Raw genomic sequence first — 18,525 nt, forward strand, 5'->3', positions numbered from 1 at the left:
TGCAGATGATACCACCATAATATGCGCAGCCAAATCAATTGACATCTTTCACTCCCAAACACAAGAATGCTTTTCCCTAGCAGAAACTTGGATTACAAACCAAAGGCTTATTCTGAACCCAAGTAAAACAAAGTACTCTTTAGCTCCCACAGAGCCACATTTCCCACTGATTCTTTCTTCATCTCCTCCTTTAACAAGACCACAATCGCCCCCACAAATCATACCAAACTCTTAGGGGTTTAAATAGATAATCACCTTAGATTTGACCTACATATTTCTATAACCATAAAAAAGTACATAAAAAACTTGGCCTACTGTATCGCAATAAAAAATTCCTCACTGATCACTCCAAAACTACAACAGCGAGGACTCACCTACTATCCACCCTAATTTATGCCTCCCCCGTGCTTACAAATCTCTGCAAATCCAACCTAAACAAACTTGATAGTTGTTATAATAAGATGGCCAAATTCACTACAACCTCTCCCATCAGAACACATCTCTGTGAATGACTAAAAAAACTCAGTTGGCTAGAACTACCACTACTACTTCAACTCAATCAACTATCACTAGTCTACAAAATAATACATAACTCTGAAAACACCCCAGCCCTATAAAATCTTTTGCAACCCTATACAACCACCAGGCCCTTGAGGTTTAGCAAACAAAATCTCCTCAAAGTAATGAAATATAACAATGAAGCTGGTAAGTCTGTCTACAGCCACTGTATAGAAAAAACTTGGAACTCCCTTCCTGCCCACATAACTGACAACAAATCCCCATCACAGTTCAAGAAACTTGTTCAAACTCACTTTTTGAATACTTGACTGTGCGCCTGTATCCCCCCCAGCTAATGTCTCATTAGAACACTTCACCTAACTTAAGTAACTCTGCTAAGCCAACCAATCATAGTATTGTACCCACTTAGGAATGTTAATCTACTGCTCATCCCATCTCTCCAGGAGTTAGGGAAAACTACCCCAGCAATGTTGAACTCTCCATAAGCAACTAAAACCAGGAGAAGACATATTGTAAATCAACTTGTTATCCTTCTCAGATAAAACCAGGTGAAGACATATAGTAAATTAATTTGTTATCCTTCTCAACTATAGCAAGCATCATCTGCTCTCTCGGAGACTTATTCTACGTCTCTCTGCTTTTACTTCTTCTTTCGGCTTTTCCCGGTTTGGCCTCACCACAGCGGATCACCTGTCTGCTCATGACTGGCAATGGAGTTTTACAGTGTCAAGTTTCCAGCCCAGCGCCCAGCCTTCCACAGAAGACACACACACACACACACACACACACACACACACACACACACACACACACACACACACACACACACACACACACACACACACACACACACACACACACACACACTCATACCTAGGGCCAATTTAGGGTGTCTAATCCACCTACTGCATGTCTTTGGGATGTGAAAGGAAACCGGAGCACCCAGAGAAAACCCATGTGACCACAGGGAGGACATGCAGACTCTGCACAGAAGGCACCCCAGCCAAGGATCGAACTGGAGAACCTCTTGCGGTGAGGTGACAATGCTAACCACTGCACCACCGTGGCCGCCTGTCTCTTTGCTTTTACTCTGAGAGTAAATCTATCACAGGAATCCTAAACTTAGGAATATTTTTTTTAATTTAATATTATATTGTAGGGTATGAATGTATCCTATCTGTTAGTTAATATGTATGTCAAAGTCTCTTCTATGGAAATTGTATGTCAAAAGTCTGTCCTTAAAACTATGTTTTGTAAAAAAATTGTTCTCTTTGAGCTTTTCTCCCCGGGCCTCCACTGAAAATGGACTTGTAATCCAGTTGGACTCTCCCGGTCAACAAATGTAAAACAAAATAAATAAATAAATACATTTGTATAGGTGTTTATACAAGGCATTTGTGTACACCTGTGTAAAGGAGTCATTCTTGACAGTGGTAGCAAGAGGTTTGAAACTATTCATGCCATTACTTAGGCGGCTATAGTTTTCTCTAGAGAAAATTTTCATCCTTTTTTTCTCTTGGGGGGGTTAAGTATGATTGTTACATCGAACTAGACTGATTTATGATCAAACCATCCCAAGGAGGGAAACACACAGGGGGTAGTGGAGAGACCCTCTATGTTGGTGAATACTAAGTCTAGGACATTTGAGCCCCTTTTGGGGGTGCAGATTATCTGTTCCTGAGCATTTCTATTAGTAAAGTCCAGGAACCTTAGGGCAAGCAAGTTTGTGTTCATATATGACTCCCAGTCGATGGAAGGATAGTTGAAATCACCCATGACCAAGGTGTTTGGCTGTATAGTGAGTGAGTTAATTAGGTTCAGGTAAACAGAGTGGTTCTTGTGATTTGTGGTGGGGGAACCTATAGCTAATAATGATATGAAAGGAGGTTTTACCTACAGTTAGTTGGACTTGGAGTAGCTCTAGGGAGTTGTACTGTTTGACCAGTCTTGAGGTGCATTTGTCTTTAATGAAGATGTATACACCTCCGTCTTTGGTTCTTTCACACTCGTTTTGAGGTTTGAACATTTGGAGGGCATTGTATCATGCATGGCTGGGGTGCTGTCTGCACCCTTGAAACATGTATCTGTGACTGCACAGACATTGGCATCTTCCAAGGTAGGAAGTTCTTCCAGTGAGTGCAGTTATCAATTTAGACTACTAGTATTAAGCAGCATAACCTTGAGTTTATCTCTAATGGATTTTTTACTTTGGGAATTTTGTTGTTATTACATTGCATAAAAAAGGCACTAAGGGGGAGGCAAGTATCTTTGCCAGTAACTGAAACCCAAGAGGTGACAGGTGAAGACAATCTCTGGCAAAGCAACGTAATCTGTTGACCATATCTTTCCAGGATGACAGATATTGGATCCCCCTGGATTGTCACCAGAAGCTAAGCCAATTGCTGAAGTCAATCAATTTTTGTTTATGTTGAGACATCATCCAGTAGAATGCTGCTTAGGGCTAGGGGAATACCTGATGGGACACATAATCTGAGAGCTCAGTCATGTATCTCTTCATGTAGTCCAATGAGGTGCGTCTCAAGTCATTCCCTCCGACATGGATTATGACAGAGTCATAACAGTACTTCTTGTTGAGAGACTTGAGTGCATGCATGATCTGATGGATCCTGGCACTTGACAGGCAGCTGACTGTGACCTTCTCCTTGTCTAGCCTGGTGAGGGGGACAATTGTGTGTGTCACTACGGAGTCCCCTATAACCAAGACATTTGGTTTTTGAGGTGTTTTGCCTTGGGGGGGGGGGCTTATTGGCTGAAACATTGTTGTGTGTATTATTATGTGTACTGGATTCTGTTGGCTCTGCACTGTGTGCAATGAGTGCAGTGGGTTTGTCCTTGGGAGGTCTGAGATCTTTAGGTAGGCTTCAAGAGAGTACATCCACATATGTGAGTTTATTTGTTGTGAGCTTGTTATGTGCAAGAAATGAAGTGTGTATGCTGACAACCTGTCTGATATCTGGTTTGTTGTTATCTGAGAGAATTGATTCCAGATTCTTACTATAGATGCATCTCTCACATGTTGTATTTGTTTGTTTTAGGAGTAATTGGTTGTCAGTATACATGAGGCAATTGCTACATTTCCTCAGGATGCCCATGTCAATCAGGCTGGCTGGAGAAATGCTGGGAAACTGTCTGTTCATTATACCAGGTATATACTGTAGTGACTAGTAGGGAGTGGGCTAGATGGATCAGGTTTTGATGTAATAATAACAAAAAGCAGGTATTCTACAGAGGGTTAAGGGGAGAAAACTATGTCAATGCTTCACAATACACAACTGAGTTGTTCACAGACAGCAGTGAAGCAGGGGAGCTTAGGAAGGTTCCATAGCAGATATCTAGGGAACATTTTCTTTCTAGGCGTTTATTTCTATGCACGGCTATACACAGCTGTGCTAAACACCACTGCATGATGCACAGCTGTATGCAAATGCAAGGCTTAAATACAAGTGAAGTTAAATGATTTAACAAAGTAACCAAAGGTAAAGCCCAAGACTGAGGCTTATTCCAGCAATCCCCAACTGAGACGGGTCCTTAGCTGTACACTAATGTCACAAGGGTGCAGGGGGGCCTCTTAATGTAAGATGACTGGTTTTAGTGCTCAAATGATACCAAACAGTCTAGACTCAGCAAGCCTGAATCCAGCCTATGTTATAAAATGCAGAAGTACTAGAAATTCAAAGTGCAGTAAATTGCAGTCACAACAGCAAAAAAAAAAAAAAAAAACAGTTTAGATAAAGCAGCAATTCAGTAGAATATTCCCACAAGAGTGTTGACCACAAACCTTCCTAGTGTGAAATAAGTGGCCTGGAACCCAAGTGCTTAAACCAGAACAAAGATGCTTAGACTAACAGACACAATACGCCTTCACCAGCAATTCCCAGCTTAGATGGGTGTAGGCTACACTCTCCTGCCACAAGAGCCTAGACCACAAAAATTCCTAATGTAAAATAACTGGTTTGGAGTCCAAGTGCTTAAATCAGAACTAAGACACTTTCAGAATGGCAGACACAACAACCCTTCAACCAGCAATTCCCAGCTTACAGGAGTGTAGGCTATCCTCTCCTGCCACAAGAGTTTAGGCCACAAATCTTCCTAATGTAAAATAACTGGTTTGAAACTCATGTTCTTAAACTAGAACAAAGACACTTAGAACAACAGCCACAATAAGCCTTCACCAGCATTTCCCAGCTCAGAAGGGCAGAGGTTACCCTCTCCTCCCACATGCATGTAGACTACAAACCTTAATGTAAATTAACTGGCCTGAAGCTCAAGTGCTTAAACCAAAACTAATTGGTTTAGAATAGCAGTTACAATTTAATCAGACTACTAACAAACAGTAATAAATGCAGAAAAATAAATGCAATTGAACACTTTTAAAAACAAGCAGCAAAAGCAAAGTAAAGTAATAAAGTAGGAAGAAACACAAATACAGTAAAAGCAGCTGAATAAATTGCATTTCTTTTTAAGTTAAGTAGAAAGTGACACATGTATCATTTCACAAAACAGCATACCCACCTGTAAACAATTAAGCAAGCCTTGTATCTCCACAGGATGCACCTAGGCAATGCCTGAATTTACTACTTTGTGATGAATGCATGAATAGATTATACTAGCTGACACATTCAAAAAAAAAAAAAAAAAAAAAAAACAACAACCTTTCTACAGCAAGACTGCTTCCAGTGCCTACCACCAGGATATTTCTATTACTTATCACCTTCCTTGTTTTGCTAACACATCTTCCTTTACTGACACAATCTCTATAAATTACTTTAATGTATATTTTAGTAGGACTTCCAACACATGGACATAACCCCAGTGGCAGCCCCAGTTTCCTTTCCTTTCAGGGGCACAGTAAGGGCACTACAGGTGTGGGGGGGGAGACATCCAGACATATGGCATAAAAAAGTAATGCGCTTGTCTGGATTCTGACTGATGCACTCCATGTGCAGAAACTGAAGATGCCAATGAGCTTGTCTGGATTCTGAAGCAAGCGTTTGAAGATACTAATGAGCTTGTCTGGATTGTGAAGCACTCCATGTGCAGAAATTGAAGATACCAATGAGCTTGTATGGATTTTTGAAGAGCACTGTGTGCACAAATGAAAGATGACAATGAACTTGTCTGGAGTCTGAAGCATGCCATGTACAGAAATCAAGGATGCTAGTGAGCTTGTCTGAATTCTGAATGAATTGGTCTGTGTGCTGAAATTGAAGATGCCAATGTGCTTGTCTGGTTGATTTGAATAGAACCATAGGTGCACTCTACATAACTGAGGGCACCGATGTGCTTGCTGCTTGTAAGGAGTTAACTCCAACTTTGTTTGCATTGTTGAGAAAGATCAAAATTATTATTTTCCCAACTTTCTTGATTGCTTATGAAAGAACAAACAATTACTTTTATTGCACTGGTCAAAACCATGCTATATTTTACTCCAGGAAACATCAGAAATGCATTTTCCCAACATTTTACAAATATACTAAAATGATTTCACTACAAGTATACTAAGACAATTCTTCAATGACCATGAACATTCACAAATATTTCTTCAACTTTGTCCATGTCCACGTCTTGTGTCCTTCTGTTATTTATGGAAAGAATGGCTAAGGTGCTCAGTTTTTCATTTACCATTCTGTTATAAAGCTTTGTTTTAATCATCATCATGATCAGTCCATGAAACATGTCAATTTTTAATAGTCATTATGGTCAGCCCACCCACACATTCTACATGTATGTGTTATGATAGTGATCCTTTAACATTAGCTGTGTTACTTAGTAATTCTCAGTGTGCTAATAACACTGACTGCACATTGTGCCCCCCCCCAGCCTGTGCAATAATCCTAACTGTCCACTAGACAGTATACACTTAATTCAGGTCCTTCCTATTCTCTGTGATTAAAACTTAACCCTCAAGCAACCTTTCAGTGCTGTTTGCCTTAGTTTTCACTTGAGCCCCACCTGTTTATTTGCATCTCTATACATTCCCCATCATTGCTAATGTATCTCCATACTCTAATCTGTGCATATACTGGCTACTAATAAGCAAGTCAATGTGAAGACACACTCCCAACCTTAATACACTTTGCTACCTCTTCTTTCCTTCACTTTACAAGTATAGTTTGTATTACTACTCACCCCCTCTGAGGCCTTCACTCATAATTTTCCACTGCTTGCCTCTCTCTTTTGGCTGGTTTCTTTGCATTGCTCCTGGTTCACACCCTTTTTGCTACCCTCACCCCCAGTACTAAGTCTATATTAGATTCTTGCTGTTTATGGAGCCATAGTTAAATTACTAGTCCCCCATCAGGACACAAGTGCTCACCAGCAGTTGAATTCTGCTCAATGGTAAGCCATTAGACCTCAGGAATTTCTAAGTGCTGTTTTAGATAATTATTTGGTTGCTAGTTAAAGAGCTACTAGTGACAAATATAATCTTCTTTACCTCCCCAAGTGTGTACTATCAATCTGAAGTATAAAGCTAGAGAAATAAAATATAATATCTGCAGTATAAAACTAGAGAAATAAAATATAAAATTTTACAATTACCTTGCATGCAGAGAAATCAGGTGCCCCGTGGGTTTGGCCACATTATGCTCACCCTCGCTGTGCTCAGGGTTGCACCACGCCTCACCCTGCCCCCAAATTCCACCCACCTCCAGTGGTGCTAAATTTAAAGATCTAAAAACCATACCCCCCTCACTATAACCTATCAAAGAAAAACTCATAGCTCAAACCACCCCCCACACCCCACTAATCTTCCTAGTCTTCTTAATTTACTCCTGCTCCAAATACAGTTCCAACATAATGCCCCAGCCAGGCACTATGTCATCCCTCAAAATACTGCCACTATTTTCACTGTTGCCTCTGTTACTCATTCCATATCTTCTCAGTACCTATGAAAATCAGCTCTATCTAGGTTTCCACTACCCAAAATCCCAAACTATCACTATATCAATATCAAACAATACTGACCACTTGATAATTTCCCACATATCTGACTCCACCATTCCAAAAAACTACCACCCAATTAGACCCAGGTATATCATCCCCAAAACTAAACATTACCAAAAATGTATAAACAAAATTATGAAACTCATAGTTAGCTTACATTACAGCCTGACAACGGATGGAGACATCCACCCAAACCCTGGCCCATCCCCACCTGCTAATTCCAGTTCCCAGACTGATATTCCTTCTAACATAACACTGAATAATAGGCCCACTAATACTCTCCTGACCTGCCAACTAAATATCAGAAGCATAAACAATAAGGTCCATAATCTGCATGCCCTCTTAGCAGTTTACTCCCCTGATGTATTATGTCTTACAGAGACCTGGCTAAAACCAGTAACTAAACACAATGAGGTAATACCATCAGGGTACGACATACATGGATCAGATCGTACTACTAGGAAGGGTGATGGGGTAGCTGTACTCTATAAAAATACACTAGATGTTACTACGGTCTCCCTACAACTACCCCAGTTTAATAATGCAGAAATTCGTATCATCAAACTACAGATTAACAATAACAAATGCATAAATATTGCCTGCATTTACATTCCCCCAGGTAATAATACAAATACCCTAGAGGACATCCTCCATGGTTATCCAGTACCTACCCCCAAGAAACTATGGTGCTTGGAGATTTTAACATTGATTAGAACATCTGTTCCCCAGAATCTCCTACAACCCATGTCAACCTACATGGTTTTACGCAGCTCATATCCTCCCCCACCAGGATAGGCAAACCCAATAACAAAGACAGTATCCTAAACTGGATACTTATCAAAAGCCACCCCTATATGTACAAGTCAGGGACCCTCCCAGATGACCTAAGTGACCACTTACTTACGTACATTATGAAGCACAAGGTAGACAACCCCCACCAGACCACCTTTAAAACCATCAGAAATAATAACTTCAACTCCACCAATTTTCAAAATCAACTTAAAGCTTGGAATTGGTCAATCCTAAAGCATCTTTCACCGGATGATGCAGTAGCATACTTTAATTCCATATTCCTTACTATTCTTGATTCTCATGCTCCTGCTCACTCCATTAGAACCAAAACAAAAACTGCCCTGTGACTCTCAAAAGAGACCAAATCTAAAACCATAGCTAGAAATAAGGCATGGGACAAATGGCGTGCCACAAAAGACCCACTAGATCAACTCAGATACTGACAGCTAAGGAATCACACAAAAAAATCTATTGTACTAGACAAAAAAAAGTTTTACTACCATCTTCAACAAAAACATTACAACAAACCTCAAAAGTTTTGGGCAGGAATAAACAAACTTCTTCACCCAGGACAGTCCTCCACTCCTACCCTGTCAGCTTCCAACCATAAATCCCCAGAGGATATTGCAAATACCTTCAATAGTTTCTTCACAGAGACTATTCAATCCCTAGCCAGCCAACTGGAACCCAGCTGCTCCAACCCAAATTCTGCCACAGCCAATACCCCACTCTCCTTTAGCTAATACCCCACTCTCCTTTAGCTAATACCCCACTCTCCTTTAGCTAATACCCCAGTCTCCTTTAGTTTTCAGCCTGTTTCTACATCCCTTATCAGATCTCTAATTAAGAAATTAAAACCAACTACTCTAGCAGCTGATCTCCTCCCACCAGAGTATCTGCAAAAAGCAGCAGATGCCATAGCATACCTCATCTCCATCATAATCAACAGAACCTTATCTGAAGCCATCATCTCCTCCATTTGGAAAATATCTCATGTAATAGCACTCCATAAAGAAGGCAACTCCTTCAAACTGTCAAACTTTAGACCCATAGCTATTCTGTCACCATTGGCTAAAATTATGGAGAAGTGTGTCCATAAACAACTTATGCATTCTCTTTCCCAGAATAAGCTGTTGGCTAACTCTCAGCACAGTTTTAGGCCACACCACAGTACCACCTCAGCCCCCCTATCCTTCTGTAACATCATAAACCATAACAGAAATAATAGCAAGCTTTCTTCAGCCCTCTTTTTAGATCGCTCCAAAGTCTTTGATATGGTCAACCACAAAATACTGATGGACACCCTTAAGGCATTCTCTCTAAACAGCCATGCACTTCAGTGGTTCTAATCTTACCTGTGTGGTAGACAACAAGCCGTCCTATGGCATGACAAACTACCTACCCATCTACCCGTCACCCTTGGTGTCCTCCAGGGCTCTATACTAGGACTCCTTCTTTTCTCTCTCTTAATTAATGACCTTCCCACTGTCATCCCAAGTGCTACCTGTATCCAATATGCAGATGACTCCACCTTGCTTTGTTCAGCCACCTCCATGACAGATCTAATGACATTAACCCAGAATACTTTCAATATAATTGAAAACTAGCTCTCTAACCATCAGCTGATATTAAACCCTAACAAAACAAAGTTGCTTCTTTTCTCCCCCACTTGTAAGTCTTCCTCACTACTCTTTACTATAAAATCTAATAATGGTACCATTATCTCCCCAGATGTGCAAACCAAACTCTTAGGTGTCACAATAGACAACACCCTCAAATTTGATATCCATGTCAATCAAACTATCAAAACCATTAACAAAGGACTTGGCTCCCTCTATAAGATCAAACCTTTCCTTACTCCATTTGCTAGGACTGCTATTGCTCATTCCCATCTACTCTCCACTCTTCTCTATGCCTCCCCTCTACTCACTAATTTGAACAAATCCGCTTTTAGCAAACTCTCCAGCTGTTATAACCATATTGCAAGACTTGCAACAGGCACGGCCTATAGGACCCACCACTGTCACAACCAAAATCTTCTGGGGTGGCTAGAATGGCCTAACCTACTTCCATACAACCAGCTTATAATTGCCCATAAAGTTCGCAACCACCCTGATAATACCCCTGTACTTAAAAATATTATCAACCCTTACAGCAACCTGAGGTCACTTCACTTCTAATAAACTACTGGTTCAAACATCCGAAATCAACAACTCTGCCGGGGACTCTGTTTGCTAACTCTGTTGGCAAAAGTTGGAACTCTCTTCCTGCTGATCTTACTCTTGAACCCTCTCTTACTCAGTTCAAAAAAAGCCTCAAGCTATACTTTAAAACTCACTGGCTCTGTCCTTATTCAAAACCCAACTAGATCCTCCTCTATAGTCTGTAATCATGTTACAATGCCTAATCAATTTTCCAACACTGTTTTAAAAACATATAATTATATTACCTGCTTGCTCAACTGGAGCTGGTAAATTGTGTGTAACTTGTAATCACTTTGTGATTTTTACTGTGTATGTCCTACCTTGGAGCTTTTCTCCCAGGGCCTCCTCTGAAAATGGACATGTATCCAGTCAGACTATCCCAGTCAACAAATACAAAATAAATAAATGATCATTCTTAACATACTGAAAGAACGCTTGCATCTGGCAGATGTGACAGGTAGAGTAAGTGTAATGATACATAGCTTATGTAGTTCAAAGAAAGCATCTAAGTATGTAGTCAAGTAATTTAAGAGGGCATGCATATTGTTAATGTTGAATGTCCTCATTAGAATTTCTTTCCAGAAGTATCTTTGCAGTATGTAGTTCTGCTGAAAGATCTCTTACGTTTAAGTCATAGTGTAGTGCCAATGGAAGGATTATGTCATTTTGTAAGAAAGTATCCCTTACTGGAGTTAGTGCTTCAACAAATTTTAATATTGCATAATTTTTATTATCAAACCATCTGTTTAGCTTGGCAATAATCTTGTCAACAGTTGGCAAAAAAGGTGCTTTTGAAAATCACCTTCTGCTTGTAGAACTGAATGTTGTCCTGCTGTAATCATTATGATGTAATCCTGCTATGTAACTGGTCATCTTCTTACACGAGACCTCTGAAGGAGTTGAGGCAAACTGTTATAATGGACTACCCTTTCTGCTTCTATCCACTATGCAGACCCCATGCCAGATTTAGACTCATTGTGATTCCTTGTTTTACATAAACCTTCTTTCAAGCTACTTACAAGCTGAATAGTACATGAGAATTGGAAATCTGAATCCTGAAATGCTTTCGCAACAATACTATTTTTTTAAGAATCATTTCAAAGATGGTAAGATTAATGACAGATGTGCCATCTAGTGCATTTTTAAAGGGCCTCTGCTTGAAGTCTACGAGAAGCACTAGTAGTATCATCTTCGTAGTGCTAGAAGTTCTCTAGAACATCTGGCATGGTCTTGTGTACACTGTGACATGCTGCAAACCAGTAGATCTAGCTGGTGTCAGATAGATGCTTCAGTTCTATTGGTACTGCCCTAGGCATCACTTCTTTCTACATTTGCATGACGTAGGCATGCTCTGTTGAGCCACTAATGAAACTGTATACATGCTGGAGTAATGAGAAGACCTCATCAGCCATTTGGATATTTTTGGCAATGCCCTTGAAGACAAGGCTCAGTGACTGTTGCAATGGATATAGATGGCTTTAGGAACTTTCCTCAAGAAATGTTGTTTGAGCTCCTTCTGCATCACTACTCATAATACTGGCACCATTATCTACCAGCACTGGCATTATTGCATCCATCAGAAATGCTACATCCAGGTCTTCTGCTTGTTGAAACCCAAGGAAATATTAAGGGATATCAGTGTTATGCACATAATACATAACAAGAGACAGCTGTTCCATTTTTGAAATGTCCTTTGACCCATCTACTTAAACTTAAAATGCTCCAACTACTGGAATGGTTTCAATAATTTACTGTCTTGCTAATCTTACCATAATATTAAGAAGCTTATCTTGAATGCTATGGTGTGTATATTTAGCATTTCTTACACCTATCAGTTTTCTTTTAACTATATCATCATATTTTGCAGCCAGATGGAGACTTTCCATAAAATTGCCTTGGTTCAGACTCTGTTCACCTTCTCAGTGTCCTGTTTGTGTAATGCACTATTCTACAGTTAACTTCAAAATATATATTGTTTTTACAAAGTGATGATTTTCTTTTACAAGTTTGCAATGACCTTCACTGAAAATTGTGTATGTGGTCCATATTCTCTTGTCTGTACCTTGAAATCATACCATGCTGTATAACTTGCTGATATGGTTTTCAGACCCATTGTGCACAGCTAGTGATCCCTTTTTTTCCAATTGTTTTTTTCCAGTTCTGGAACCAATATTTGACAAATATATTGGTATTTTTGACTGAGGAAAATGCTGGCATGGAAAGCAATAGAATACAGCCTCAAACTAAGACTATTAATTTCATGGAAAACTGCTGTACGATTTGGGACTAAATGCCCTCCACTTTTGTCCAAATTTGTTTGCAGGGAATGAAAGAAGCTTTGGCTATGTAGTCTACTCTGTCTTACATCAGAAGGGCCAGGATGGTTTTTCAGCTGTATTTCACTTGTATATATCTAAGTAATGTTTTTACTTGTCCCAACATCTTCTACATCTGATATTTCACTGTCAGATTCCACAGTGGCATTGCTATAATCATCATCACTATGTATCCACTCTGGTGTAACTATGCCCAATGCACTACTGGTGTCAGAAGTACCAGTATGCAACACTTGATTCTGAGGAGCAGGGCCTTCTTCAGCCTTCACTTCTACTTCAGCAGTGCTTCATGTTTTTGGAAGAATCCATGGATATCCATATCTGCCAAGAAATCATGCTTTCTATTCAATAAAATGCACTAGAACCGTTAAAAAACTTGTTTTAAGTCCTATCATTGGGAGATGTACAAGCTGAACTATTATCCACTATTGCCTCACTAACAGTACATTTACACACACACACATGCGCACACACGCACACGCACACACTCTCCTACCACTAGTACCGGTACACATGACAAGGCTCTAAAGAGTATAAACCAGTGGCAGACTATGCTGTACTGAAAATACCATAAAATAAACAAAACCAGATATATTACACAGTTTGGCATCCCAGTAATTGCTATATTTAATATATAATCACTGTACAGAGACAATGGAAGAACCCAAAACAAAAAAGCTTTCTTAGTAGATATTTGTGAATATTGGAGGAAGATGGGCGAAGGCTGCCAGCCTAGTCAAATAGAATTTGATACATAATTCTGTCAATTGTATAAATAAATGTAAAATACAGGCTTGTGTTTTTAAATGAAAGAAAACACTGTAAAATGTGAACTTCAAGATTGTTGCAACATTGCCATCTGCTGTAAGGAAAACCAAGCCAAACATTTTAAATGTGTCTTTTGAAATTGAAAAGATCTTATGAATCTCTATGATGTTTTACAAGTCGGCTCCAGTGAGTCTGGATGAAGGTTTCAGGCCCATTGTTTTAAGATTAAAGTCAAGGGCCAGCATTTACATATGGAAGGTGCTTTATTGCTCTGGTTTCTGCTAGAGTGTATATGTGAAATGCCTTTTATTGTTGTAGTCTCCTGAGCAGGCGTTAGCTTGCTAAATAATGTAGTTTGTGGCCTGGGAACTCCAGACTAAGTGTCAAAATGATGTAATTTGGGAGGGCCTTAGAGAGTTGTTGGTTAGTGTTTAAAAACTATTGTTGAGTGAGAGACTGGGAAGCATTTTGATCTTGGACATCTAACCTAGCACTGCTTATGCTTTATGTATGTAAGTAGGATTATAGCACTGTGTTTTCTGTTAAGATTAGCTAAAGATTAGAAAGTTAGATTGTGTTTTTCTTTGACATCAGACCTGTCCTACTGTATTGTTTTAAGTTTCTGTGTGATTTCTGAACTCTTAGATATCTCTGTGGTGTAGTAGTATTGTCTTGTGTTTTAATTATTTATTGTTAAATATTTTAAAACCTTTACCTGTGACTGGTTTGTGTAGAGATAAGCTCTAGAGTATATTGCATATTTATAGAGTTCATTGTAATAGGCCACTCTAAAATAAGCCTTAGACTGAATAGTTACATTACCAATTGGATAATAATAGTGCACAGTAATAATTGGACACCCTTTCAAGGGCCTTTGGGTAGCTGATAATAATATTAGCTGGTGGTGGCAGAAATTACTACTGTATAGTCTGGGTAAAGGGGCACAGCTGGAGAATCTGTGTCAGCCTTTCCCAGGAGTGTCTGTGAAATTGTATAAATACTTATCTCAAAGTGTGGGTGTGTGTCAGCTACCTGGGCAGGGACACGAAGCACTGGTTGGACAGAGAGGGTACTGGAGGTTAGCTTGCCATCTAGGCTGAGATCTGGGCCCTATAGCTGTAACAGTGGGGAGTCTTATTGGGGACCTGGTGAACAAGGCAGCAACCAGCCCCAGATCAACTGTGATCTCTATGTGCACTTAAGGGAAATTGTACTTTACTGTGCGTATTAGTTATCCTTTTCTCATCTAGGAGACGACCTCCCTGGTATTAGTGGTGAGGATTGAGGCTCCTTGATTGCTGGGCCAGGGCATGGGCGTCACAATATTTATTTGATTTAATTATTTATTTATGTGAAAATAAAAATGGCAAATGCAGAAAGATGGCAGTATAAACAAACAGGCTTTTAATAAAAATAATAAATAAGCAAATACAACAGGTAAGCACTTTCTCATCATAGCTAGTGCTTCATCAGACCATATAAAAACTCTTGACACAAAAAACATTTAAACAACAGCACTTCCAAAAAGTAACCAATCAGAAACATGTATTTAATAAAATAACAAATAAAATAGGAGCACAACTGATCTAACAAATAAAATCCCTAGATTTTAAAACTGGTTTTAAGGGAACCCTATCATTTAAACCAGGTGATTTATCTGCTTGTAGTTTAATAATTCAATATAGTTCCCTTCTTTCTGAATAGTTCCTAAAATCACCCAGGTGTGTATTACATTTAACAGTCTCAATCACCATAAATGTAAAACTATGTGTGCTGTCAGTCATATTCGCATGTTTAGAAAGTGTATTAGTTGTATCACCAGTGTGTACTTTATAAATGTGTTACCTGATCCATTTATAAAGCATCCCATTGGTTTTACCAACGTAAAAACTCAATCATGAATTATATCTGGCTAAATAGATAAGTGTGGCAATCTGTCATAACATTAAATTCAAGCAAAACTCCTGTAATTGGATGTCAGAACATATTTGAGGTATTTATGAATTTACAAAAGTTGCATCTGTTGCAATGATGTGTTCCAGCCATCTCCAGTCAAGCATTACCATTGTGCTTAGTCTGATAGCAAAGGTGTCATTTTAATGATTTTTTTATTCTTATACTTAAAACATTAAACATTATTTATTTAGCTTGTTTACCAGGGTACTATTCAGATTAGATAAGCTCTACTAAATACTTTTTTAAAGCACTGGCTGTTTACTAAAATAATGGAAACTAAACTAATTCTCATGTACAGTTTGTTGACAATGTGTTTTCTGTTTGGTCAGGCACTATGGAAACTTTAGATGGATTTGTTGAGTACTTACATTCTACAACTAGTTTTCTGAGATTTACTCTGACCTTTTCTTTTACATCTATTGATTTCCTGGATGTGCATGTAACAGTTACTGAAAATAGGATAATTACCAAATTATATAAGCAAGAGTGTAGTAAAAATAAAGTTTTACATTGTAACAGCATGCATCCAAAACATGTACACACTAATGTGCTAAAATGACAGGTCTACATATATGCACATTTAAGTGCTGATGATAGAATTATGTATGAATCATTTAAGACCCTTAAAAATTACATTAAATGTAGAGGCTACCATGATGTGGAGGTTGAGGCTGCCTGTGATGAGGTCCTCCAACACAGGAGGGATGTTGCTAAACCTTACTTCTCTGAGAGTGTTGTGAACCATAAATGAAAGATCTCTGATGCAAGAGGCTCTGACTTAAGAATGTTCATGACTTATTCTATGGATGTTTGAACTATCTGCAGCATTATTAGAAAAAAACTGGCAACTACTTGTGTCTGATGATAGATATAGGTCAGTACTTGTTAATTCACCCAATTTTTGCTATAAGAGCAATAGATCATTAAAACAGTTGCTGTGTTATAAATCCATGAATAAGAAGGATTCTGTCAGTGATAAATTAGGCACATTTCCATGCAGAGACTGCAACATGTGTAAATATATTCATAGCAGTGATTCATATGTAAAAAGAGTTATGTTGTTCATTTTTATGCAAATTGCAGAAGTCAAAATCTAGTATATTTGTTATTCTGTGTGAAATTTGAATCCTGTTATGTAGGTGAGATGAACAGATGTTTGAAAGACAGAATTAGAGACCATTTAAATGACATCAGGAAGAAATATGCTCGTAATGCACTGTATAAACATGCTCTAGAGAATGACACCAGTCATACTTTTGAGGTTTTATTTTTGGAATTACTTAAACTTAGCAACAGAACATTTGATCTAAGGAATGAAAAACAGAATATAAAGAGATGAAGTGGATTTTAGAATTACATGCAGATGATAGGTAGGGACTTAATGGAACTGTTCCTTCAAGACTATTTTTATTCACGTGACTTGATGAGGTAACTGTTTTTAGATCTGATGAAGAGCCTGTTTAGAAAGATGTGAAACTGCTTATGTGTGTTTTAGCCTTGCTTTTATGGCTTTATTTTCTCTCTTTGAATAAAATCCATGATTTTATACAGCAACTGCCATGGTTGACTGGTTGGATTTACTTATGTTAATTCTCAAATGTCTATATTCTCATATAGCAATCCTAATTAAATTACTGTACTTGCAAACAAACATATACTCTCAAACACCACATATTTAATTTCAGAAAAAAATAATTAAAATAAACAATTCAAAAATAATTCTTCAGTGGAACAGTCTTTCACTCCACATAAAGCAAACTAATTCTCTTATACTATTTAAATATAATTTGGACAAATAGATGAGGAACTGCAAATTCACGTCCTGGTTCAGTAACCTTGTCCCTTCTGGATAGGGCAACATGTAAATCTCCACCAACATATCTTGGTTCTGTCCATCTCTGGGTTATTTTACAGAAAACATAAAGGCTAAAAACCTACATTGAGAATGGAAGGTTTGGCTTCTTAATATCTTTTTATAGCCTAGTAAACTACATAACCTTAACTGATGAATGGAAAACTGGAAATTCACCCCACTTCTGGCCCCCATGTCTCTGACACACAGAGGCAGACAGTAATGCCCAAAGTAATATACTCCCCCATATAATCTCTAGAAACCTCATAACTAACATAGCCCCTGCTAATAAACACCCATGATACATAGAGAGATAATTGGGTTGTTGCATGGCTAGGGCTTGTAAAGGCCATGTTGATAGTTACCCTAGTATATATCTTTGAACCTATATTAACAAATCTCAGAAGAATTTAAGAATCTGTAGTTTTGATGGCTGATTTTTTTTTTCCTGATGAGTTTTGCTTATATTCTAGTAGTTCAGTGTGGTTTGACATCATCATCACCGTACCATCTACTCTACCAGCAAGCAAAAGTAATTTAAAGAATGGAAACTATAGCTTAGCTGAGTGTACATCATCAACATGTGAAAAACTACATTACGTCTCATAATGGCAAATGGACAAAATGTAAAACATTTGTTAACAGCTGGGAAGCAAGCTCTTCAAGCTCATTGGATAGCAAGTACTGGAAGAGCAAGTACTGCAGTGATGCCCCGCCTTTTATATTTGCTCGCCAGAATTGTCGCTTGGCTACAGCATAGCATTTCCTTACATTATTTTCATAGTATTAATACTAATTAATAATACAACTATTATTAATAAATAATAATTAATAATAAAACTAATTAATACTATTAAGCTGAGATTTATATGTTGCCCTGACTTGAGAAGTGTACAGAATCTGAATTAAATTTTATCTCCTGAAATAAAATAATGTCCATAAATCTAATTATTGTCAATGTAATCTACCAGCTTTTCTCCCAAATTCACCAGTTTTAGGAGGAACCAGGAATGACACAAACAATATCAATGGCATTTCTGGAAGAGGTGAGAGGTATGACTATTTTAAGGGGAAAAAGTTACTCAAAAGTTAAAAATATAAAAAGGTGGGAATAGTTTGCTTTTCTACACAC

Source organism: Protopterus annectens, chromosome 1.part0, assembly GCF_019279795.1.
Source record: "Protopterus annectens isolate FY-2018-M chromosome 1.part0, PAN1.0, whole genome shotgun sequence".
Taxonomy (NCBI): domain Eukaryota; kingdom Metazoa; phylum Chordata; order Ceratodontiformes; family Protopteridae; genus Protopterus; species Protopterus annectens.